Genomic DNA, 15,811 nt, shown 5'->3' with positions numbered 1-15,811 from the left:
AAATACTTTTCAAATGAGATTTGGGTATACTGATGTCATTCAGCATCTACTTCATGAATCATTATGAGTAAATATTTGGAATCTGAGCCAAGAAAGACTTTTCTTTTGCTTTTTGACATAGATGCTACATTATAGAAAACCTTTAGACTAGGGTGAAGAAAGTTCAGTATAAAAAAGGTACATCTGAGTGAGCCTGCATCCCCTAAAGCAGGTAGAGAGTACCTGTAGCCCTGCAGAAGATGTTGGACTTCTTTTCTCAACAGCCTTAGCTAGCATGGTCAATGGGCATGGATGATAGGAGTTGTACTACAGTAATATCTGGATGGCAACAGGTTACCCATCCTTTATCCTATGGGCTAGAGCAGCCTTTCTCAACCTGTGGGTCCTACAACTCCCATTACCCCCAGCTAGCAAGGGGATGATGGGAGTTGTAGTCCAACAACAGCTGGGGACCCACAGGTTGAGAACCGCTGGGCTAGAGGAAAGTTTGATATCCCTTTCTTGATTCTGAATTTAATATATATGTGTGTGTTAATAGTTGTCACAGGCACATAATGTTTGCAGCCTGGTCCTGGGTAGATCACAAAAATAAACACAGGAGATGGGTATTGGGTATGTTCCACTGAACACAGAGGAGCTTTATTACAAATAGGCATGGTTAGAGTTGTGCTTTAAGGTCTCTAAGCATCATTATGTGAGCAAGGAAGGAGAAAACCCAATAGATATGAAGTCAACGGCAAACTTAACTATCAAAGCTTTTACAGTGAATACGTAACCTCATTGTTCTGGCAATCATATTGTTAATTTAAGTGAAAGTGCAAATAACCACCAAAGGCACTTTGACATTTCGTGAACTGCTTTTTTTCTCTTTTCTTTTTTGAACGAGTCTTGTCTTCCAGACTGACGTGCTTCTGAGTTTAGTTTGCAGAGACAATAAAGAACTCTCATTATTCAGTCCATAAAAAAACACAAGGGAGGGAAAGGATTATAAAGGAATCTTAGAACAATAATAGCTTAGCCGTTTTGCATTGTGAACGAAACTTAAACATGGTATGATAATCGCCCCTGCTATAGAGTAAAGCTCCTTCTGTTCAAGGTCATGCAGAGATGAATAATGGAAGAAGGAAAATGTCTTCACCCCTAGAACTGACTACCACAAAATGGAATGCTATATATTATAGCAGGCACAGCTTCATGTCATTTTGTTACCTGAGATGAAATACCTGCTGAAGTCAAGGAGAAGAGAACTTAAGGCTGCCCAAGTTATCCTGGCACCTTAGACAGAAAACCCAACAGGTGGAACATAGGAAGCTGTCCCAGACAAAGTCAGATCCTTTATGCATCTTGCTCAGTACTATTGACATTGATTGCCAATAGCCACTCTGCAGAGCATCAGGCACAAATCCTTTGCAGCCCTACCTGGAGACACCAAGGATCGAAGCAGGGACCTCTTGCATGACCCATCCCAACTTACCCACTCCTTGACAAATGAATGAATGAATGCATACTGCACTTCCATGACATGCAATATCAGCCACCTAAGGCAACAGCCTAGTTTTGCCTAATGGCAGAATTGTGCCCTGTTACTTTATTGTAAGGACAGCTCTGGTAATAAAACATGCTGCTCTGACTTGGGGGGGGGGGCACTGGCAAGCTAGAAGCACAGACAAAATCTTTTTTTCCCCTTCTTTACTTTGTATGTAAAATGCCTGTGGAATGGCAAAAACACTCTTTTTAAAAAATTCAAGCCTCACTGTCAAAATATAAACCAAATCAAAGCCATCCTGTATTGCCCTAAGCCCTGTGTACACATGGACCAAGGAAAGTGGAATCGCACCCACTGGCACAACATCCACAGTTTATTCCAACCCCTGGACAGTGCCCATGTGTGTTCAAGGTGCATACAAGGAGAACATGCACAGGCCACAGGCTTGTATCCATGTGTGCAGGGAATGAGTAGCAGAGGCAGTCCCTCCCTCAATGTCCATATACTGATTGTACACAAATATCTGGTCAGCAAGATGTTATTGTATGTGTATTTTAGCATAGCACACCAGTCTTGTGGGTACATCAGTAAAAATTCTGCACTATAATTCGGCACAACGAAGTACATCTTCATTAAAGGGTACTGTGACATTAAATACAACATTCATTGAAGTGTGTGTGTGTGTGTGCATGTTGACTTAAGCCACAGCCTTCAACAACCTTTGCCAACCTTGTGCTCTCCATATGTTTTGGACCTCAGCTCCCATCAGTCCTGGCCAGAATGTGGCCGGGACTGATGGGAGTTGTAGTCCAAAACATAGGGAGAGCACCAGGTTGACAATGGCCGGACTACAACAACAAGCATTGTTCAGCTCAATGCACCAAAATACAATGGAAATCAGAATCAACTTGTGATTCACCTCTGCACATTTTTATTTTTTTTTAAAGCTGTATAAATCTGTCCAAAGTAAGTACAATTTCATGAAGCAAAACCAAGTTTTCCAGGTGAAGGAAGTTCTTCATTCTCTCTAAACTGTTGCTTATTTCCTTGACATCTGGTGGGAGGGCGTTCCACAGGGCAGGCGCCACTACCGAGAAGGCCCTCTGCCTGCAACCTCACTTCTTGCAGTGAGGGAACTGCCAGAAGGCTCTTAGAGCTGGACCTCAGTGTCCGGGCTGAACGATGGGGGAGAAGACGCTCCTTCAGATATACTGGGTGGAGGCCGTTTAGGGCTTTAAAGGTCAGCACCAACACTTTGATTTGTGCTTGGAAACGTACTGGGAGCCAATGTAGGTCTTTCAAGACAGGTGTTATATGGTCTCGGCAGCCACTCCCAGTCACCAGTCTAGCTGCCGCTGAAGAAGATAAGGCTCAACTATTGGAGCTTGGGATGAGCCACTTGGAGTGGGAAATGTCTTGGTCTGACCCTGATTAGAACACCAACATTCTGCTGACTTCTGGCACAGGTTGCTCATTATGTAGAAGTAGATCTGTAATAATAGATATTTATTGGCTTTCTCAATAACTAAGGTAATTGCACAGTTGGGTTTTGAATTATCACAGCAGTTGCATCATTGTGCCCTATTCTGGATAAAATATTTCAAATGCCATTGTTCCTAATACCTATGCACATCGGACTCCAACATGAATGGAAGCTGTGCTATTTTGGTTGCATTGACATCATTAAACCCTTGCATGTATACAAATCCTCAGATCACACTGTCAAAGTGTGGCCTTTGTTAACTTCATGGCATAAATTATTGCATTATGCCTGGACTGCACACATAGATTTGGGTAGCCAAGGAGTTGATGAAATCAAATTATTTTCCAATCCCATGGTTTCTTGAACTGAATGCAAGACTTTAAAAGCAGGCCTGTTGGAATGAAGTAGGAAAAAATGCTGCCTAACATTTTAACAAGCTACAGTTTTAATGATATTTACATAGTCCCAAAGCCCTCATTGCACACTTATGCCTAGAAAAAAAATTATAAGCATGCCAAAATATATATGTTTTTTCATGACCTCCCTGGTATGCTTGGCATGCATTATTATGTTTCCCTTTTTATTTATGGGAACTAAGGAGCAGGTGCTCCTTTTATGATGCCCTAAAACTGCTGCTAAAAGGGGGGGAAAGAGGTGTACAAAATAATCTACTGCCTCTAGGAATAAACAGTTGCTTTGCATTATTTAAGTAATAAAGGCTTAACTATTTGGTCACCAAGCTTTATCAACATGCTAGTACTTTCTAGGTGTAATGGGTCTAACTATGTATCCATCATATAAATTCTCTCCCTTACTGTTGTCCTTCTGATATGAAAATGAATGCAGCTGTTGTTCCCAACACTGGATACGAGGTGGACTGAGACAGTCCAGTCCGACATATGTTTCCTCAGAGAGAAGACTTCTTCCTTAAAAAAAAGGGTGGAAGCAAGTGTCATAAAAAATATTACATAGTGGTGGGAGATACTCCAGATAAATTGAAGAAAAGGAAATAAATTGAAAGAAAGACGGCATTTGTCAATCAAATGGTTATTCATTATTCCCTCTAATAGTGAACTTGTGCCTGTTTGACAGTGAAATGGGACCACCCAAAACATGGTTTCCTTGATTGGAAAATTAAAAGAAAAAAATGTGTTAAATCAATTAATAAATACTCTGTGTTTCTCCACTCCTAGCTAATAATTCTTTATTACTTCCCCCACCTGCTTTACATTTTACATTCTTCTCCCATCACTACATTTCAGAGGCTGATGTTTCATTTCTTCTATAGTCTTAAGGGAAGTTCTGCCTTGAGTGTAGGAGGCAGTATGCCTCTGAAAATCAGTTGCTAGGAATCAGTTGCTGCACTTAGGTTCTGCTAGGGACTACCCATAGGCTAGCCACAGTGACAACAGGATGGTTAATTACACTGTGCCTCTGGCTTGATCCAGCAGAACTCCTCTTCTGGTCATATGCTTAGGGTTTTGGAATGTGGAACCGCAAATGATGACCAAACATTGATTAGAAATTGTATTGAGGTATGATTGTTTGCTTAATTGCCTTAATAAAGGGGCTACCTTTGAAGGTGACCCAGGAACTGCAATGAATCCAGAATGTGGCAGCTAGACTGGTGACTGGGAGTGGCTGCCGAGACCACATAACACCGGTTCTGAGAGATCTGCATTGGTTTCCAGTACATTTCCGAGCACAATTCAAAGACTACAGGTCAGGTTCCACATATACTGTCTTTGGTCAAGAAATTAAGCATCTAGAAGAAATCACTTTGGATAGAGAACACTGAAGCTGTGGCTAGTCCCAAGAACGGTGGATCCATGACCATCGTTCAGCCTGGACACTGAGGTCCAGCGCTGAGGGCCTTCTAGCAGCTCCCTCACTGCGAGAAGTGAGGTTACAGGGAACCAGGCAGAGGGCCTTCTCAGGAGTGGTGCCTGCCCTGTGGAATGCCCTCCCATCAGATGTCAAGGCAATAAGCAACTATCTTACTTTTAGAAGACATCTGAAGATCACCATGTTTAGGGATGTTTTTAATGTTTGATGTTTTATCGTGCTTTTAATATTCTGTTGGGAGCCACCCAGAGTGGGTGGGGAAACCCAGCCAGATGGGTGCAGTATAAATAACAAAATAATAATAATAATAATAATAATAATAATAATAATAATAATAATAATAATAATACACCACCCAGAGCTGAGAGGAGGTTGGACAAGTACACATCTTCCAGAGGTTACGGGTCTGTTTAGTGAAGACAACCAAGGAAGAAAGATCTCTACTTAGTACAGTGCCAAATGAAGGAAGGAGGGCCTGGCTTAGTGGTTCGCTTCTTCCTTTGTCTCTCAAGATGCAGGTTGCAGCCTGTGCTGTCACACCTTCTCAAGAGAAAATGTTCTGAGATCTGCAGCTTATATCCATTCTGTTCAGAATCCCCAACCCAGTGGAATTCCTATTTTGGACTATTCACCAAACCACACCCATCCATTTAGCAGGGAGAAATAAAGCTTTCATAGCATTTATACTAATCAAACTTTAAAATATGCCTAACTTTTAAAAAATGTCATGGCCCCTATATTTTGTCTGAACACAATATATTCACTGCTGCCTGATAGCAGGTATTGAGATATATAATAACTAAATGTCCTACCACTACAATTGTGTTATTCATATGATAGCTTTAACTCATTGCCTTAGAAGCTCTTTGAGTTATGATGAATAAGATGTTAAGCAAAATTGCTCATTTTTTTCATTATTCTCTTTAAAATGTTACCAAGAATTTATGTATTGCTGCTTTTTTTAAAAAAAGGATAAGCCTGCAATTCTATGCTCATTTACCTGGGTGTAAGCCTCATTGAACTCAGTCAGGCTTCCAGTGAAATATATTTTTCAGTTTAAATATATAGTCATTCTCCTAATAATTTAATTCAATTCCTGGGGCTGAAGCTCTTTGCCAATGCCATACAAGGACAGTCAAACTCAAATACTTCTTTTCAAACACTGTTTGCCATTTAACTGTGTCTTTCATTCATATTGTTTTCTCCAAGGTAAATACCCACATCCCATAACAAATTCCAACAGGTCTGCTATTAAACTCTTGCATTCAGTTCAAGAAACCATAGGGTTGGAAAGTAATTTGATTTCATCAACTCCCATAACAAATATGAAGAACAATGGTTTTGCTCAGTGTTTGGAAAGTTCATTTTTAAAAGGAATTACCGGTAGTTCCAGTTCACCCCCTCCAAAAAGGAACTAGTTATGTTCCAGTTCAATCTACAGTTCAATATGCAATTCACATGGTCCTTGGCATCCCACCCACCCAGACTTCAGAACGTGGCCACAAAAGTTGCGGGAGATAATTATCTGGCACACCAGCCAGACCCTTCCTCAAAAGACAAGGGTAGTCAATATGGTCTTGTCCAGATGGTGCTGGACTCCAATCATCCACAGCCAATATGGCCAATGGGCAGCATAAGGGTAAGTTGTAGTCTGAGAACACTTTGAAGGTCACAACTTTTCCATTTTGCTGTATGTCTTTCTCCCTGAGGTCTTCCTCAGGGCAGGGCAGGAAGTCATGAAACAAATATAGGACTTAGAATATCTCAACACCATTACGCCCTGATCAAGCACTTCTCCTTGGAACATGGAAACACAAACTGAGGAGAGCAAAGGTCGTTTTTGTTACCACCCATGCACAAGACGGCGGTATCAATAAGCATAGGGCAAGCACCCCCAAACTCGGCCCTCCAACTGTTTTGGGACTACAACTACCATCATCCCTAGCTAATAGGACCAGTGGTCAGGGATGATGGGAATTGTAGTCCCAAAACATCTGGAGGGCCGAGTCTGGGGATGCCTGGCATAGGGGAACAAAGAACTTTAGGGCAGAAAAAAAATTAAGAAAGAAAGAACGCTACCCAATGAGAGCTAAGCATGCACCATGACCACAGAATGCTGAGGGGAAGCAATGGAAGAGTGCAGGATGGGGATGCAATGGAGTACTCTTGAAGGAGTAGGTAGGTGGCTGGAACCTTATAGCAGAACCCTGCACACTGCAAGGTTTTGTTGCAGATTCCACTTTTAATCACACAGACCAGCATATTGTTCCTTGCAAAGGTTTCACATGGAGTAGAGGCTAATAAGAAGGTCTGATGCAGGAACAATTACACTCTGCTCTTTTGATCCCATGACAAAGAAGAAAGGGGAGCATCTCCCTCTTTGGTCCCCGGACAATTTCAATTGAATGCTGGAGCACAATCTTGCCTGCTTTGTACAAATTGTTCTTTGACTTACCTGTGTCAAGCACAAGGCAGGATAATCACAGAAGAATCTCAGGGAGAAATCTCAAGAGTTGTTGTCTGGCCTGAGGTCTTCCCACCCATTGTTACTGCTGTGATTAGATATCAGTCTCTCAGTTCCCTGCCTTCTATATCACATAAAAGCCATTTGTAAGTGGGGGGAAAGGGAAGCCATCTAATCAAGCCACCGTTACTTTTCATGCCTTTTCCTGAGAAAAATGAAGTATGGGTCAATTGACACCAGAACAATTCTGCATCACCACATATATATTTTTTATTTCTTTTTTCTCTAAGAAATGTGGTACATGTCTGCAGTACAAGGTTTGTTTTTCCTGCTGAGCATCTACCCCTCCCAGTTGAACAAAATATAAGTCTGAATTTGCTTTGGAAAGGAAAGGAAGAAATAAGCCCCTGTGCTGTCACTTGTTTTTGAATGAAAAAAATGAATGAGAATTCCAATGAAATTTGTTCATTTGTTCCGTTTTAATTTGTTCCGTTTTAAAATGCTTTGCATTGACAAATGCACTGTGTACAGTTCATCTAAAGGTCCCCAAGCAGGAGATAAAAGAGAGGTATGAAATGGATGTTTTGAAAGATCATTAAGGGAAGAAAATTAAAAATATAAGGGGAGCCCCACTCCCCACTCCAGTATCAATTTTTACAGGATAGTCCTATACATGTCTGCTCAGGAGTTAAGCCCCATTGTTTTCAATTATGATTGCTGCTAAGTAAGTAGGAATAGGACTACAGCTTCTGACGGCTTAATTTACCTTCACACATCATGTAAGAGGTTGAGCAACAAATTGCTCTTGCTCTGTCTATTGCTACGTTAGGTAAAGGAACCCCTGACCGTTAAGTCCAGTCACAGACGACTCTGGGGTTGCGGCGCTCATCTCTCTTTACTGGCCAAGGGAGCCGGTGTTTGTCCGCAGACAGCTTCTGGGTCATGTGGCCAGCATGACTAAGCCGCTTCTGGCGAAACCAGAGCAGCACACGGAAACGCCATTTATCAAACACACACACACACACACACACACACACACACACACACACACACACTCTTTTACTGGTCTCTTGATAGATAATAGCACTGAAAACACACTCAGGGAGAAGAGCTTCTCTTCAAAAGAATACAAACACTGAGGTTTAAGCCTTAATTGTATTCTACATTGCTACACCCACTCGTACTTCACAGAAAATTGTACGTCGATTTTACTGCCCAAGTTCATAATGACTTATCATGATAACTTTGAGGGTTCAGCTGTTCAGCTGAAGATAAATGAGAAACAGAAGAGGTCTTCATTATAACCCAGAGGCAGTCACAGAGGCAGCAGAAAGCATGCCTAGGAAGTCAGAAATAGGACTAAGATCAGAGGCAAGGATCCATTGTGTAGGTTTAAGACCTGCCCCTGCACCCACCCACAATCAGGTACAGGATCTTTGCAGGCCTCAGCCATACAATTCATCTGTCCAATGTATATGCTATGTAGTGTTGCCATATTTCAAAAAGTAAAAACCAGGACACCCCAAAGGTTTTTTAGGAAGACCCCCCCCCAATTCTTGAGCTTTCTTTTTTAGGAACCCCCCTAAATTATTCAGTTTATTATGGAAAACCCCAGAGCTGTTGAGCTTTTCTTAGACAAACCCCAAAGTTGTTGAAAACAGACAAAAAAACCCCACAATTTTTTGATTGACTTGCCTGAGATCCAGGACAAGATGCCACATTTGGACGCCATTTGAAATCTCAGTAATGTATGACAGCCCTATTACGTTAGGGCACATGTGCCCCATGATGTGTAAAACCTTGTGTCTACCAGTACACTGTGGTCTGAAAACCAGAGGGATGGGAAGATACAAAGAGTATTCAAATTCACAATCTTAACCTGAGTTGTGTGGTTTGGAGTGGGACAACTTTAATGACCTCAGTTAAGAAGGTAATTCACCTGCAATGATTTTCCCCCAAGAGAACCATAAGAAATGTACTGCAGCTAATCATTCTCCCTTTTAGAGTTGCCTGGCTCCCACCCACACACTATAAAGGCTAAGTACAACTCTTGGGGCCTCCAGGGGAGGAATCCATGGCAATTAAAGTGCTCTGATTCTATGGTGTAGACATGCCCCTCGGGCCCATGTGTATACGCTCATAAAGCAAGTAGTTTTAATTTGTAATGTTACTGTGATCTATAACTGGCATAATTGAGATAACTGTGCATGCAAATAGTTTCCATTCTCTTCTGATGTGAAGTGGGGAAGTGGGACTCCCCTTACAGTTTAAATTTTCAGCTTACTGTGTCATCACTACTGTGATCCACAATGCAGATAACAGCAGGAGAGGAATATCAGCTGAGCATCAGCAGCACTCATGGAACTCCTTGGGTGCAATGGTTTTTGTTTTTGTTTTCCATTCTCTCATATGAGCAGAAGACTGATCTGTGGATGCAATGGAAAAAATACTGTGTGTAGATAAGGGGCAGATTCAAACTATACATTTAAAGCACATGACTTCCCCCAAAGAATCCTGGGAGCTGTAGTTTGTTATGGGTACCGTGAATTACCGTAGCTCTGTAAGTAAGAAACTACAGTTCCTGTTATGTACTGAAGTTTTCACCCTGGGCCAGCAGGGGGATACTTTAGGTAGTTTTAACTCAGGTCCACATATGCAAATAAGGGATTGAAAGTGACGTTCAGTGATTGGATAGTTACAGAAAGTGGTTACTGTTGCGATGTAGTGGAGCTCTATATAAGCAGGCTGGCTGAACCCTTCAGTTCAGTTCTGTTCTGGCCTGTGAATAAACAAGAGCTGTTTGAAGAATCACTGTGTCGTCTGATATGTTCAACCACAACTTAACAGTTCCCATGTTTCTTCAGAGGGATTTCATATGCTTCAGATATGCATTGAATGTGCTTAAAATGTATGGTGTGGGAATGGATCTGCTTATTTTTATGTTGTCAGAGCTTTTTGGTTCAAAACACTTTGGGTTGTTATTCTAGATGGGGATATCTATGCAGCTCCTCCAAATGCAAATCTTCTTCTTCTTTTACTGCTCCTACCATGGGATATGTCCTGTAAAACTGTTTTCAGAATGTTTTTAACTTGTTTTGCATTTGTATTTGTTTATTCGTGATGCATTTGCCACCCTAGGCTCCTCTGGGAGAAGGACAGGATATAACATGAGTGAATAAATGAATGAGCTACTACTCAGCTAAGTAGTATAGAATTGAAAATACTCAAGTAATTTAAAGCAATGGTTGGGTATGGTTGTTAATGGTAGCAGGATTACCCGACACAAAAAGGTGTATATAGTGTCTTCTCCAAGGAAATATTGATCCTTCAATAAATGTATGGGTTTATGAGACACTGAGTTCTTTAAAGCATTCAATTTAATTATAATGGAAATGGAAGTGCAGGGCTCATAATGCTGACACATTTTCCTGTTGAAGTGACTGTGGAAGTTGACTTGTAAAAAATGGTACACCTCATTGCACAGATTGGAACTGAATCACTCTGATCTGAAAGAATAGTAGGCAATGGGCAAATATTGTATGTACAACTCAGGACATTAATTAATTGATTGCTATATATGGCCACAGGGACCACAATCACTGTGGTTGTTCCTCCTTGCCTCTTCCTACAGAAAATGATTCCAAAACAAAATCGGATTCACATTAAGGTAGCATTAAAAGCTATCAAGCAGTTTAACAGAAACTGTTGACAGCAGTCATTTTCTGAGACACACGAGTCTTTCTGGAAGGACTAGTTCACCTCAACCTTGATTCCAGCCACACCCTGTTGGTATCAGAGGTTACTGAATTGTTTCTTTCTGCCTCCCAACTTACTCATGTATATACTTGTTACTTGAGAGTAACCTGGTGCTATGTTCTATTTATTTATTTAAAAAATATGGATGCGCTATCTATCTATATAAAATACCAAGCTAGTGTGAAGCAATGCATACAATAAAACAGAAAGGAACCATGAAAAAATATACAGAATAATGATTAAAATGACTGGCTCATCTTAAGAAAATTTAAACCACTGAATAGGCCTTTCAGCACAAAGAATCTTCAAGAGACACTTAAAAGATAGCAATGTGGACCAGTGACTCTTAATCCCCGAGTTTCTAGCTGAAGCCAATTGAGGGTTTCTGAAACAACTATTGTCTGTTTTATTTGTTTTTCTTTTATTTTATTTTCCTGAGGTTTGCCCATATTTGCTCAACAGCAATTACATATCAGAATCCTGATCTGATCTCACCATGTACTGTATGCGTGAAATAATCTTTGAAAATGGCAATCCAAAAAAGCTGCTCTTGGCAAATTCTCTGAATAAAAACCACCCCATTTTCCATCTTCCTGGTTCCTCTGCTCTTGACAACCGGTCAGTATTCAGTGCCCACTGGCCATACTTGGTCTTCATTGGGCTGTTTTTGAGGGCACAAGGGTTACCCCACCCCTTAGTGGTTTGTTTGTTTGTTTGTTTGTCCCCCCGTAAAGTTTCTTAGCAGTTCTGCAAGCCTTCAGTTTCCCTCAAGCCCTAGTTTATATGCTTTAAGTGCCATCGACTAGACTAAAATTCTTTCTGTTATTGCCAGTGACCAACAACACCTAAAAGCATTGCTCAGCAACTTATAGCTAAAAGGTAGCGCATTGTCTTTCCATTGCTGGATCATGGCTGAGATGTTCACCACTTCCATTGTCATGAACCACAGCCAGCTTTCAAAGTGATTTTCTTAAATGCCTGCAGGTGGATGTATCACTACTTTATATTCTAGAGATAAAGTGCAAGAAATAAGTGCTCCAGGCAATATATTCCCTTGTGGAATTACAGCAGCAAGTAATGTCCTAGATGAAATATAGGAGACAATAAAAAGTGGGGGCAGGGAGACATCAAATGTGAGAATAGCTTCCTGGAAATTATACTGACTGTAGATTATTCTAATAGAGAGAGTGCTTTTAAAAAAACAAAACTGTTCTTCTGCTGACAGCTATGAAAGGAAATAGTTTTGGAAGATGCCAGATGAAAAATATGGATGCCCTGCTCCAGACTTCCATGTAGATTTATGTCGCAGCCTTCTGGACATACAGAATGTAGCTACTGCAGCCATGAGCCATACATTGCTTTGATGCACAGATACAATTCAATTCTGCGGTACTATTTTGCAGGTGGGATTCAGCTACATATTGGCAAAATCAGGTTGCACAATAAAGTGGATTTGCCACTCTTGAACAACAAACACAAACAACAGTGAATTATTTCCTGGGGCCACTCAAACCACACAGCAAATTGGGTGAGGGGTGCTCATTCTCCTCTGTGTTTTGATTGTGGAAACAGGGCATAAGTAAAAAAAAGAAAAGGAAAAACCTAGGATTGGGAAGGGGGAGGAAAATAAAAAACCTTGCCTCTACATTGCACTGGAGTCCCAATAATAATCAGCCTCCCACCACATGTAAGTAGCAGCTGGAGGAGGTGAGGACAGAGGGTGAAGAAAGAGCTGTGAGTGGAGGGGGGCTCTTTCCCTATCCTTTGAACCCCTGGGAAACTCAACAAACCTGCCATACCTGGAACTGACTGCAACTAAATGAGACAGTTGTGGGAAGCCTGAGACTTTTCTGGGTGAGGTGAAAGTTTATTTGGACCCTGGTTGAGAACCTGGAGGCTGAGAGGTAAGGTGTGTCAGAAGGAAAATGATTTGATATTGGTTTTTTTATTTTTTTACATATTAGTAACTTTCTATCAATGTAACATTTTTATAGGTAACTGTGTATTTCTTAGTATGTTGCTAAAGTTGCCTGCTGTTGCTTCAGCTTCATGTACACAGCTTAGAGGTGTTTTAAATATTGCTGTGAGTTTCGGGTGTTTAACTGGGTGCCAGATCCCTCTAATCCCCGGATCAGGCAAGTGTTAGAATTTAATCAAGGCTTCTAATTCTTGGAATAGGTTGGCTTCCAGTGAGGTGATAAACCTGGGTGATGAGTCATTAAGGGAGAATTAAGGGGCTTGGTGCAAGACGGCAAATGGGTGAGGGCCCCTCCCTCATCAGAGTTTAGAGAGTTGGGAACAATGATGTGGCCCAGAAGCAAAGCAGCAAGCAGAGACAGAGAGAGCCATGCCAGATCTCTGCTTGAATCCAAGGCTGTGGCTATGGGAGAAATAAAGACACTTTTGGGGTGCTGATACACCCACCCACCATAGAGCTCAAGTTGTATACATGTGTGTAAGACAGCCAGTGTGGTGTAGTGGTTAAGAACGGCAGTCTCGTAATCTGGGGATCCGGGTTCGTATCTCCGCTCCTCCACATGCAGCTGCTGGGTGACCTTCTTTGCAGTGGCGTAGCGTGGGTTGTCAGCACCCGGGGCAAGGCAAGTAATTTGCGCCCCCTAACCCGTGGATTTGCGCCCCCTAACCCTAACCCCCAGATGTTGCGCCCGGTGCCACCAGCCCCCCTGCACCCCCCACGCTACGCCACTGCTTCTTTGAAGTCTCTCAGCCCCACTCACCTCACAGAGTGTTTGTTGTGGGGGAGGAAGGGAAAGGAGAATGTTAGCTGCTTTGAGACTCCTGAAGGGGAATTCAAATTAATATCAAATCCAAACTCTTCTTCTTCTTCTGTAAATATACAATATATCATAAAGACATCACAGTCCCCAATGTCTCATTCCCACAGGGAAACATGAAGCCTGAGTAGGCTGTTGGAACCCCAGGAATCTCACACTGTTCAGAGGTTGGGGTGCCATGCAATAATATATTAAGCAGTATAGAAATTAAATAATCAAAATCAACTCAAGGGGGGGGGGGGGAGAAGTCATAGCTGTACACCATGCCTTAAGTGTCATGTATAGTGTGACCCATAATTACTAGAAACCAGAAATTCTAATAGCCTAATTCTTGTGAGTGCTAATGGGTTAAGTTACTGATTTTTGGCCTGAATTGAAAAAACAAACAAACAGACCTTAAACCTGTCCCTTTCAATGAAGGCTCATCTTTGAGAACACAGTCAGTAGAACGTGCACAAGTTAAAACATTTTACAGACCTGTATTTTCCATTGAAAAGGACGTGCTGAGTTTTTACAAGCCCCCTATGATTAGGGGCTATGCTCTTTGATCTTCCTGCTTCACTCCGTTTGATTTTATTAGTTTCCTGTATTAGTGAAACACATATCAAATTGGTGCCGAGCCTGGCAGAATAAATAAGCTTGGGGCAGAAGTGTCATTATATTAGGAATGTAGAATAGAGCTCTCCTACGCATAGGATCGTATTTAAAAGCTTGTTTCAAAGCCATTCTGGGGAAGTGTCCTCATGGGACCAATAGTTCAGCAGGAATCAAGAAACTGAGTCTCATATCGTGCTGCTGCAGAAGTACAGCAAGGGAGAAAGTCTCCCGAGTGGGGAAGTTTGCGCTTCAGCTCTTTCACTGATACCTGCAAACATTTCAGCTTGACTGAGTGGTGACAGAGAATAGCCTATACAGTGGTACCTCGGGTTACAGACGCTTCAGGTTACAGACGCTTCAGGTTACAGACTCGGCTAATCCAGAAATAGTACCTCAGGTTAAGAACTTTGCTTCAGGATGAGAACAGAAATCGTGCTCCGATAGCGCGGCAGCAGTGGGAGGCCCCATTATTTAAAGTGGTGCTTCAGGTTAAGAACAGTTTCAGGTTAAGAACGGACCTCCAGAACGAATTAAGTTCTTAACCCGAGGTACCACTATATTTGTTTAAACTTTACAACAACATTCTCAAGATGCACAAGCTTGTTAGTTTCATTTATATGAAATCTATTTTCTTTTATTGAGCAATACTAACCCTTCTGCCGCCTCACAGCTAGGATTGCCATTGCTGGGTGGAATATCTACAGTATTTATATAGCTGTTCACGAAATCAACATTGCACTGACTGCTTTAAAAAGGAGGAAGGTCTGCTTAACAAATCTTTAATATATTTATTATTATCTTCATTCATTTAGAACATATATATGCTGTCTTTCATTGAACTCAAGTGGAGGTGTTTCCAAGCAGTTGAACACCAGCCAGTTGTTAAACAGTGTTCATCCCATTTCTGGATGAATCGAAACCTAGTTTTTTTCAGTCACAAGTTAATTACATCAGCCAATACTAGTTGAGAAAATGCAAAATAAAAAAAGAGAGACTGATCCTAGAAAATAAGAGGCTGCACAGGATCTTCCCATTCATATGTTTTGGGTTTGGTTTGATAGCTAGCGGGACGCTGTGGTGCTGTGGTCTAAACCACTGAGCCTTTTGGGCTTGCCAATCAGGAGGTTGGTGGTTCGAATTCTTGTGACAGGGTGAGTTCCCATTGCTCTGTCCTATCTTCTGCCAACCTAGCAGTTCGAAAGCATACAGTGCAAAGCCACATGACCCAGAAAACTGTCTGTGGACAAACGCCGGCTCCCTCGGCCTGAAAGCGAGATGAGCGTCACAACCCCATAGTCGCCTTTGACTGGACTTTACTGTCCAGGGGTCCTTTACCTTTACTTTTACCTTTACCTGATTTCTAGAATATGAAGTACAATTTAGTA

This window comes from Podarcis bocagei (assembly GCF_964188305.1).
Source record: "Podarcis bocagei genome assembly, chromosome: 5".
NCBI classification, from domain to species: domain Eukaryota; kingdom Metazoa; phylum Chordata; class Lepidosauria; order Squamata; family Lacertidae; genus Podarcis; species Podarcis bocagei.
The sequence above is the reverse complement of the archived record's forward strand: the minus strand, read 5'-3'. Positions refer to the sequence as shown.